The sequence below is a fragment of the Galeopterus variegatus genome, unplaced genomic scaffold (genome assembly GCF_000696425.1).
Source record: "Galeopterus variegatus unplaced genomic scaffold, G_variegatus-3.0.2 Scaffold3142, whole genome shotgun sequence".
Taxonomy (NCBI): domain Eukaryota; kingdom Metazoa; phylum Chordata; class Mammalia; order Dermoptera; family Cynocephalidae; genus Galeopterus; species Galeopterus variegatus.
In genome coordinates this window covers 79,328-88,550 of record NW_007729253.1, presented here as the reverse complement: position 1 = coordinate 88,550, position 9,223 = coordinate 79,328, and the positions used below count along the sequence as shown (strand labels likewise).

Here is a 9,223-nt window from a genome sequence, read left to right as displayed (position 1 = left end):
GGCTGCTGATCACAAGAGGGTGAGGGAAAGGGGTCTAGGAGGTCCCCAGGGTGGCTGGCTTGAACATGATGGCTGACTATGCTCTCTGCCAAGACGAAGAACAGAGCTATCGGGAGCTAACTGGGGTGTGACAGTGTTGGACAAAGCACATCAGAGGGACAGAGATACCAAGGACACAGCTGGCTCCACAGGTGGGGGGCATCGGAGCATAACCTGGTCTGGGGGTCTTGTGCACATCAATGGCAGGGGAAACCACAGCATCAGGGAAAGAGTGGATCCCTGCTGGGAGGCTGGCCCCATCTACCAAGAGCCCTCGAGACTTCAAAATGCAGGAATCTAGGAACACACCAACTGATATTTCCCCAGCAAATCCCGGCCAGAAAACAGTTTTACTCCATACTTGGGGCTAGGCTTAAATTTTGCTTAAGACGTTCTGTTCTATCATAAGCCTGGATTTGTAAGCAGAAGCCCTATAAAAGAAGAGCACATGTGAGATAAAGTTATAGCCGAGGAAATAACAACTGTGCTTCAAGGTACACCCAGCCGGCAGTTCCTCTGCAAAAGTCTACTAAGCAAGGAGAGGACAGAGTGAAGAGGGACATTTTAGATAAGAAAGAAGTGGGAAGATTCCTGATGAACACACAGCAGTGAGATTTGGTCATGGAAAATTCCACACACCCTGTATAGGAAGGGCAAAAAAAAAAAAAAAAAAATGGTTTTCTTTCTTCTTTCTAATCACAGATAAAAGGCAATGAGATTTGGTCATGGAAAATTCCACACACCCTGTATAGGAAGGGCAAAAAAAAAAAAAAAATGGTTTTCTTTCTTCTTTCTAATCACAGATAAAAGGCAGAAGATAGAGGCTTGTAGCAGAAATCAAAATCCTAGAGAAATCTCTGTGGCTGAGACTGAGCAAGGAATGACAGTTGGAATGTTCAGAGGCATGACTGCAGGAGACTGCAAGGGATCTTTTGGTCTGCAAAAACTGGCCTGACTTTCTGGAGAGATATGATTCTATACAGAATGCAAGGTGAGCTTTAAGAAGCATCAAATCAGTCCAGGAATGAGTCAAGCTAAGATTAAATTATCATAATATTAAGTGAAACCATATAACTTTGACATTTCTGTTGGGAAAAAATGGTCAAATATCAGCAACTTCACGTGGTTCGGCCCAATGAAGCTCCAGCTTGGAGAGCACACTTGCCAGGTACAGCCAGCTGTGGATTTCTTTATAAAGACCGCTCTACGCAAAGCACTTCTGTTACACCTGTGCTTGCTAGGTCCAACAGTATTCACGATCGACATTCACTTCAGAAAAATGAAAATTTGTAAGAAAAGCCTTCCTGATCATAAACTAAAGTTACTCAGAGATAAGCATCCTCTAATTATAGGGGGAAAAATACCTAGGAATGGGATGAGAGGGAAAACCAAGATCATCTTTAAAGCTGGAAGCTCCCAGAGTCAGAAACTATCGGCAAACGTCATACTTGCTGCCTTAGTGAGGGGCTCAGGGTCGCAGGTGGCATGAGCCTCTGTCACCTCAGAACTGAGGCAGAACGAAGGGCACTGTGTCTATCGAAGGTCAGGCCCCGCTCTGTCAGCCCTCACTTCCTCTGGCAGGAGCTCCCTTGGCCACCCGACACTCCAGGCTCCTGGATACAACACCGCAGGTGGACAGGGTGTCAGGGCACAGACCACAAGCAATGATGACTCAGATAAGTTAGCATTCCAGAAAACATGGCAGCACAACCAGGAGCCTCCAAGTCACTCTCCTCCAAATCTACCCAAATGACCGTGAGAAGCACCAGTCAGGAAGAGATTCCATGAGCCCTGAGTCAGGAGCCACCAAACACACACAGCTGACCTTGGCAGGTCCTTCCAGATGCACCAGAAACTGCATAAGGGGACACTAAGGCCAGTCCCAGCTCCCTCCCCTAGGAAATGCAGTGCTGCTGAAAGTAACGTGGGAAAGCTGGGCAAATGCACATCATCCCATGGTCTGGGCAGGGCCAGCAGAGCCGTGCACTGCCCCCATGGGAGTCCATTTTTTGGCCCCTGTGCCTGAAAGGACAGGAAGAGGAGGGAAACAAGCACGGCCTCAACGAGGCTCTGAACCAAGTTTTGAATAAGTGCAGGACTGATGCAAGGTGGCAGGGGGTGGCAAGAGGAGCAACAGGTGGGGCACTCAGAGGACTCTGGGGAAGCATTACTGTCACCACACACCAGCAGCAGCAGGAGTGACTCAGCCTCCTGCTCTCTCTTCAGCAGTACAGACCATGGCTTTCCTGCACCTGACCAATCTCCTCAGCAGTGAGGCTGGTTCAACCTGGAGTCCACATCCCCAACACCATGCCACATGGGGGTGAGAGAGAGGTCAGGCCAAGGTCAGACATGGCCAGGCACAGAAGAAAATGAGACACCGAAAACAGAGGCTTCAACAACGACAAGGCGTGGGAAAACACAAACGAAATGTGGAGACCTCATCCTCCACCTGTGAGTGGCCCAGCTTCTCCTGCCCTGCCTGGCCCATGCCCCACAGGCCCTTGAGATTTCAGTTTTTGGAGAAAAGCTGGAAAACCATATTTTTATGTTGAATCTCCCAGTTTTTAAATGTTTGCAATTATTTAGAAGTTTTTTAACATACCAGATAGGGCAAACAAAATACCTGCAAGGCTCAACTGGTCCCTTGAGCTGCCAATTTGTGCCCGCTGAAATGACTCCCCACTGAAAATAGTCCCTGATGCACCAACTCAGCAAGAAGAGAGATGTCAAGTGAGGAGAGACTCCATCCTCAACAGGGGACTCAACTCACCTGGGCTGGCAACGACACCAGGACACTTGTGTTGTCCACACCAAAGCCTAACCATGCAGCCGTGAAGTCCAGAGAGCAGACAGCCCCTCCAGCAAGAGGCAGGAAGGAGAGAGAGGAAGTTTGCTCTGAGCCAGCTGGGTGGACACAGGGCCAGTGTAAGGGAGCTGAGGGCACTTCAGTGGAGAATTCGGTAGCCAAGGACCTAGCCTTGGTTCAGGAAGCAAGAGGCTCTCCAGCTCTGCTCACATTTCCTCACCTCAGGCCAGCTGTGTGTCCTCCCTGCCCTGCCACCCACAGTCTGAACCTGACCTCTGCTCTCCACCTTTGCTCTGAAATGCCAAAATGTAAACTTCTCAGTTTTTCTAAGATGAAGGACGTTGGCTGAATTACCATTCGATCATTCTGTTCCGCTGCCTTCTCTCTAACATCATAAAATCTCTGTGGTCTATGGTATTTGTTTCTGGTGTTGTAGATGCCAACAAACAACATCTGACCACACATCCTGACTCTCATTAAGGGAACCCTTAATATGTGTGGCATTTAGGGCTTTTTTTTCCTATAGTAGAACATAGTTAATTCTAGTTCTGCTTTTTCCAAAGAAGCGTGAAATCTGGATTTTTAAAATATCAAATCTCCCAATTTTTAAATGTTGACAATTAAAACATATTTAAAAACATTATAGAGGCAAACAAAATACCTGCAGTTTTCTTCTATAATGAAAGGGTTGAGCATTTAAAAACTCACTATAAGTTTTAAGACCTTATTCAGCTTTTAAAATAACTCTGATAATGACTGAGGTGTTTTATGATTAATTGGTATTTTGCTTTAGGCGAAATGACCAAATCAAATTTCTCCATGTAAAACTAGCCTGTAAAAAAGGCAACTTCCCTTGAGGTACAGCCAGAAACGGCAGCTGGTCTTACTGTTTTTCTCTTTCTCTTGCCTACCTCAAAGCATATTGTGTATATGCAATTTATATATAAGACACATGCATGGCAACATATAAAATATGCTGTACAGAGCATCTCACAGGGATCTGCTTCAGGGCAGGATTATATCTTGGTTTCATGGTCGCAACCCCAGGGTCTACCATGGCACATGGCCCAAAGGGAAGGCTCAGTAATGTGTGTGGAAAGTTTATGTTCCCAGGAATATACCACTCTGGTCCTCCTTCCATAAGAATAATTGTGAGGTACAAAATTCCACAGTAGATTTATATTAATGCTGGCCATCCTGAAAAATTTTAGATCATTAGCTATAGCCATCCAAGAATAATAAGTCAGATAAATATTATTTCTACATGTTGTGCAGTTAAGACCTCTTCCCAGCAGCCTACTCACATTTCGGGAGAGCACTTGGCTGCACTTTAAGTCAAAGCTATCTTTACCTCTCAACAGATATATCCTCAACCAAAAGCAATGGATTCCTGGGCCTTTAAGTAGGGGGGGAAAAAAAGCCCTGACAGAGGACTGAGTACAAAAATAAAGATAAATTAAAAGACTCCTAAAAGCAGATGTAGGAAAGTACTGGTTTCTCCACATGCATGTTTCCTTCAGGCCTGAGAGACTCACATGTGTTACACAAGAGGCTTTCCTGAGCTAACTTCATGAAGGGCACGCTTCTCCAGCACTTGACAATCAACCTCCTTATGGTTTGCAATGTCACTTTTTAAATGCTGTCTTTGACCCAGTTTTGAGGCCCTGGCTGGAGGCCATTTGATTCCCCTTCTCCAGGAGCCCATTAAGTCCGTAGTCCAACCACCTCCCACAGCGGGCTCTCACGCTCCAGCCCATTAGGTACCAGACAACCAGGGATGCCTCTGTGCGCCGAACCCGCTGAAATGATTTGAACTATCCAACCCTAAACCTGCTTGACCTGCCTTGTCCGTGCATTCCCTTGGAAACCACGATGCCCGCAGTCCCTCCCTCCCTCTGCCTTGTGACCGACCCCTGTGCTTCCCTGAGAGGCCCTGTGTGGAGTGCTGTGCTCTCCTAGGGAACTGTGAGTAACAAAACTCAAACTTTTTTCTAGCCTCCCTCCTTGATCTGCACCTGGCCTCACCATTGCTCACCCGAGGTAATACAGTTAAAACACAGTTGGCCAAATGAAGAGGCGACTCAAAGGTTGTTCTTGACTGCAAATCTCCAGAGGCTGTCGGCAGCTGATCACAACCCAGAAAAACCCTTCATGAGAAGTTCTTCAAAGTCACAAAGCAGTGACTCAACATGTGGGCTAGGAAAAATAATAGTTGCTTTGTATAAAAACACAAAAGTCACACCCCAAGAAATCTGCATTTATGTGCCTCAGAAGTTCCTTTCCTGGCACGGGCTTCAGTTAGATACATCAAAATGTGCTGATGCCTGGGTACAGTGCCCCAGTTACCCTGAGTGTTCTGACACTTAGTTGACATGTGCAGGCTGGGAAAGTGCATGGAAGCAGTAAACTGAGTGGCTGTGAGCACTTGTTCATGTTCCAGGTAATACATGGAGAGCCTTCTGGTCTCCAGGAAATGGACACTACTGGAAAGCGTGAAATCTGGATTTTTAAAATATCAAATCAACCAAGGCCAGTCCCAGCTCCCTCCCCTAGGAAATGCAGAAAATAAGAAGGCAAGGTCGTGGCGGTAACCATGAAAACATGGAGCTTCCTCATATTTTAGGACGATCTATCTGCAGCAAGGATCTTAGCTCGCTGCCATTTTCTACACAGTCAGAGAAGCAACAGGTGGTTGACAGGGCTCTCTCCTGGTCATGAGTGAGCGTTCTAATACTTAAATATTTGGTAATTGCTTCTGGTACCTTTCTGGTACAGATCAGAACACTACAAATTAATTCATAAACCACTGCAACTTCATGATGAACACTCACTAAGGTAGAGAGCCTAGATGAAGTTCCCTAGGTCAACACCATCTTCCATTGTAGGGAAGTACAATTCACACTGCTCACCATCTGGGACCTCAGGCAGCCATGAAGCTTAACCTGCCCCCTGTACAAGGACTCCCTGGTCGATGGGAGGCACTCACTGCCTCAGACCAGGCCACTCTCCGCTGCTCACTGGAAAGGGCTTTCTCAGCTGTGCTGTGTTCACCCTTCCTAACTCCCTCTATGTGGCCAGGGCTGATAACCCTCAAGCCCACAGCCACATCTCTCTGCTGCCTCCCTCGGAGTGCAGGAAGCCACTCACCTTGCCTGCCTCCCCTGCAGCTACAAGTGGTCATGTGATCCAGTTCTAAACCATGTGCAGTCTGGGGAGAGAAAGGCACTCTGACAAAAGTTTTGCCTTCCTAATAAAAGGGGCTGACCATAGCCGGCAGAGCCCCCCTTCTCGCCCAGGTGAGATAACCACCACAGAAACAATAGATGCTCCTAGACGAGGGTCAGAAGAATAAAGATGAACACGTAGATGGCTATAATGTTAGTTCTATAGAGATGTACTGGGTATGACTTTTTTTTTTTTTGGTCAAGTTAAAATGATGTACTTTAAACATTAACAAATAAATATACTGACAATTTGGACCCACTATTCAGAATTTTGCAATTTTAGGCATATCTCCTGTCATGTGGTTCAACTTATGAATGTCCATATTATGACTGACCTGGAAAACAGTAGTGGAAGTTCTCCCTGCCTTATTCCCGTGCCTTCCCCTATTCTAGACGTTGGACCAGTGTGAATGGAAACATGATGAGAATCCACACTGCACCCATCTCTCTAGACACAACCACAGCTGAATCTGGACGCAACACAGGACAAAACTTATGTTTGATCTGTCTACACACACCACAACAGCTTACATCTAAATATTTAAATTACATGAAGGAGAGAAATCATAAAACGCATCAATAAAGCATCACTGCTGACAACCTGTAATCGAGCATCTACTCTAAGTCTAGGAAAAGACTGAATGCAAACTAAAGCAGTCGACTCACAAAGCTGCCACGTGCACAGCACGGAGCAGCACAGTGAGGGGCCGGGAGCTCTCCCACCCTCGTACACACATTTGGCATTTATCAACACCAACGAAAACAGCACTGACTTGAACACCCAACCTTTAATTTTTTTCTTTTAACAAGCCATAAGTTTTCTCTGTTGCTCTTGCTTCTTGTTGCAGCGGCTCTCCAGGAGCAGGCACAGGGGGAAGGACTGAGCGTTCTGATCTGATGTGCTGAATGGCACACGGAACATGAGGAAAACGAATGGCAACGTGACTGCTTCAGTCTGCCTGTCTCATTCAACTCTAACCATGGACAACTCACACTAAATCACACTTTTCTTGTATTTTTCCTTTATTCAAGGGGAAAGAAAATAGAAGGTTTGGGGGGTTTTTTGTTCTTATATGAACAACAAACATGCAGTTTGTGGGATCACAGGCACAGATACAGAGGGGACCCGCAGAACTGTGACCAGTCTTGACATGTCCCAGTGTCTGGGCACAGCCACAGCCTGACATACTAGGGGTTAGTGACATTATTAGGCAAAATGCACGCCTTGAGTATCAATTTTTCTCAACTGCAAAATGGAGATAATATCGAACTGTACGAAATTTCTCCTTTTGTAGGTCAATAACTGTTAACAGTAATTTCGTATGATCAAATCTAATAATTCCTGACCTGCCTATTCACAGTGGTTTTTTTTAACAGAATCAAATAAAATTATTTATATGAAGGTGCAGGAAAAATCTACAACTATAAAAAGACCATTAACTTTATGAACTGGAACAGGAATCAGTACTTCAAACTCCACATGTGTGCACTGCTTTTTTATAAGTGAAATTATGGAGGAAGCTTTCAGAGTCACTCCTTAAAATACAAGTTCGCAGGCCCACTCCAGACCTACTGAGTCAGAAACAGGAGGACACAGTAAGGAGCACACACTTCTGACAAGAGCCCCAGGTGATAATTCAAGGTAAAGAAAATATCTTTTCCCCAGAAATAAATCGGCCTCTTTGGTTTTGAGTGGCTTTCTGCTTAAGTGCAGGCCCTACCCAAACTCATTTAGTGTGTTCCTCTTCTCAAATAAAAAAACCTAGTGAATAGTACATTCTTTTTTTTCTTAACAATCTGGAAAAGACTCCAGGTAAAAGTCAGTAAATTAGCTCGGTCATCTGTTTACTGTCTGGAATTGATAAACCCTCATGAAGATATCATACCTTGTCAGTGTCTTTACCACCTTACCCCTGAATCTGTGTCCTTTACAAAGCTCTCTGTATTTAAGTTGCTAACGTTGAACCCAGACCTCCCCTGCACCTGGGCGTCCACTGCGCCCGGAGTCATGGACTTACCCCTCAGGATGTAGTTCTGATAGTTCTGATCAGCCTCAGCTCCCACCTTGATCAAACATGTCAGACCTTCAGCCACTACAAATTCATGCACCAAATCCTTGTCATCCTGGCAGGAAAGAAGAAAAAAGACTTAAAATACTGTCCATCTTCCGTGAGGCTGTGCTATTAAAACTATACAAGCCTTTGAAGACAGAATGACCTCGAAAGATTGTTCTGCTCTATTCAAATGAAGAATCTTAACTGTCGCCAGAGGAATTTTACAACCAGTATTCACATCGTCATTTGCCAAAGACCAATTAGTTGCCCGCCCCCTGGACAACTAATAAAGATAAGGTAAATGAATCACCTGACTATCACAAATATTTATAGTGTTCTGTTTCTTCATTCTTCAAAAATGACCAGCCTCCAATCCCCCACAGGTTCCAAGGGACTGGCCACATGAAGCTCACTGGGTTTTAACCACAGCGAACATTCGATCGCAGCACAGACCATCAAGCAAAGGACTCAGCCATGCCTGTGTTCCAAAGATAGTTCTTCAGGATAGTGGTTACAAAGGGCTTGAAAATGCTACGGACCTAAGGAAGCAGTTTCTCCAACCTCCAGAATGTGCTGCTTGCAGGACAAGCAAGGAAGCAAGCACAGGACCAGATCTGGAACCACCGCACCATCCAAGGAGAACCACCTTGGCTTACACACCCACTCACAGAGGCAGGACATGGGAGGAACCTCAGAGGTCAACTAATCCAGTGGTTCTCAAAGAAAGGTCTCTAGATGAAGACCAAAACCGACCAACGGCAAGTGCATCACCTGGTAATTTATTAGAAATGCAAATTACTCGGCCCCACCCCAGACTTTCTAAACAGGAAGCTAAGAGAGAGGCCCAGCAACATGTTTAATATACCCTCCAGGTGATTCCAAGGTGCTCAGATGGTTCTCACCCTTGACTCACATTCGAATCATCTTGGGGCTTTAAAAAGTGATAGCAAGGGGCCGGCTGGTGGCGCACTGCTATAGTGCGCCGCTTGGGAAGCGCGGCAGCGCTCCCGCCGAAGGTTCAGATCCCACATACAGGCCGGTTCCCGCTCACTGGTTGAGCGAGGCGCGGGAGCAACACCGAGGGTTGCGATCCCGTT

At 45.9% G+C, this 9,223-nt stretch overlaps 1 protein-coding gene across 1 annotated transcript in view; it reads right to left on the bottom strand.

Moving 5' to 3' along the window:
* LOC103599892 (FH1/FH2 domain-containing protein 3-like) overlaps positions 1–9,223 on the bottom strand; it is a 160,911-nt gene that overhangs the window by 145,064 nt on the left and 6,624 nt on the right. Inside the window, exon 2 of the mRNA XM_008584079.1 lies at positions 8,091–8,196. The gene's annotated coding sequence lies outside the window, so the exon portion shown is untranslated. The remainder of the gene's footprint in view (positions 1–8,090; positions 8,197–9,223) is intronic.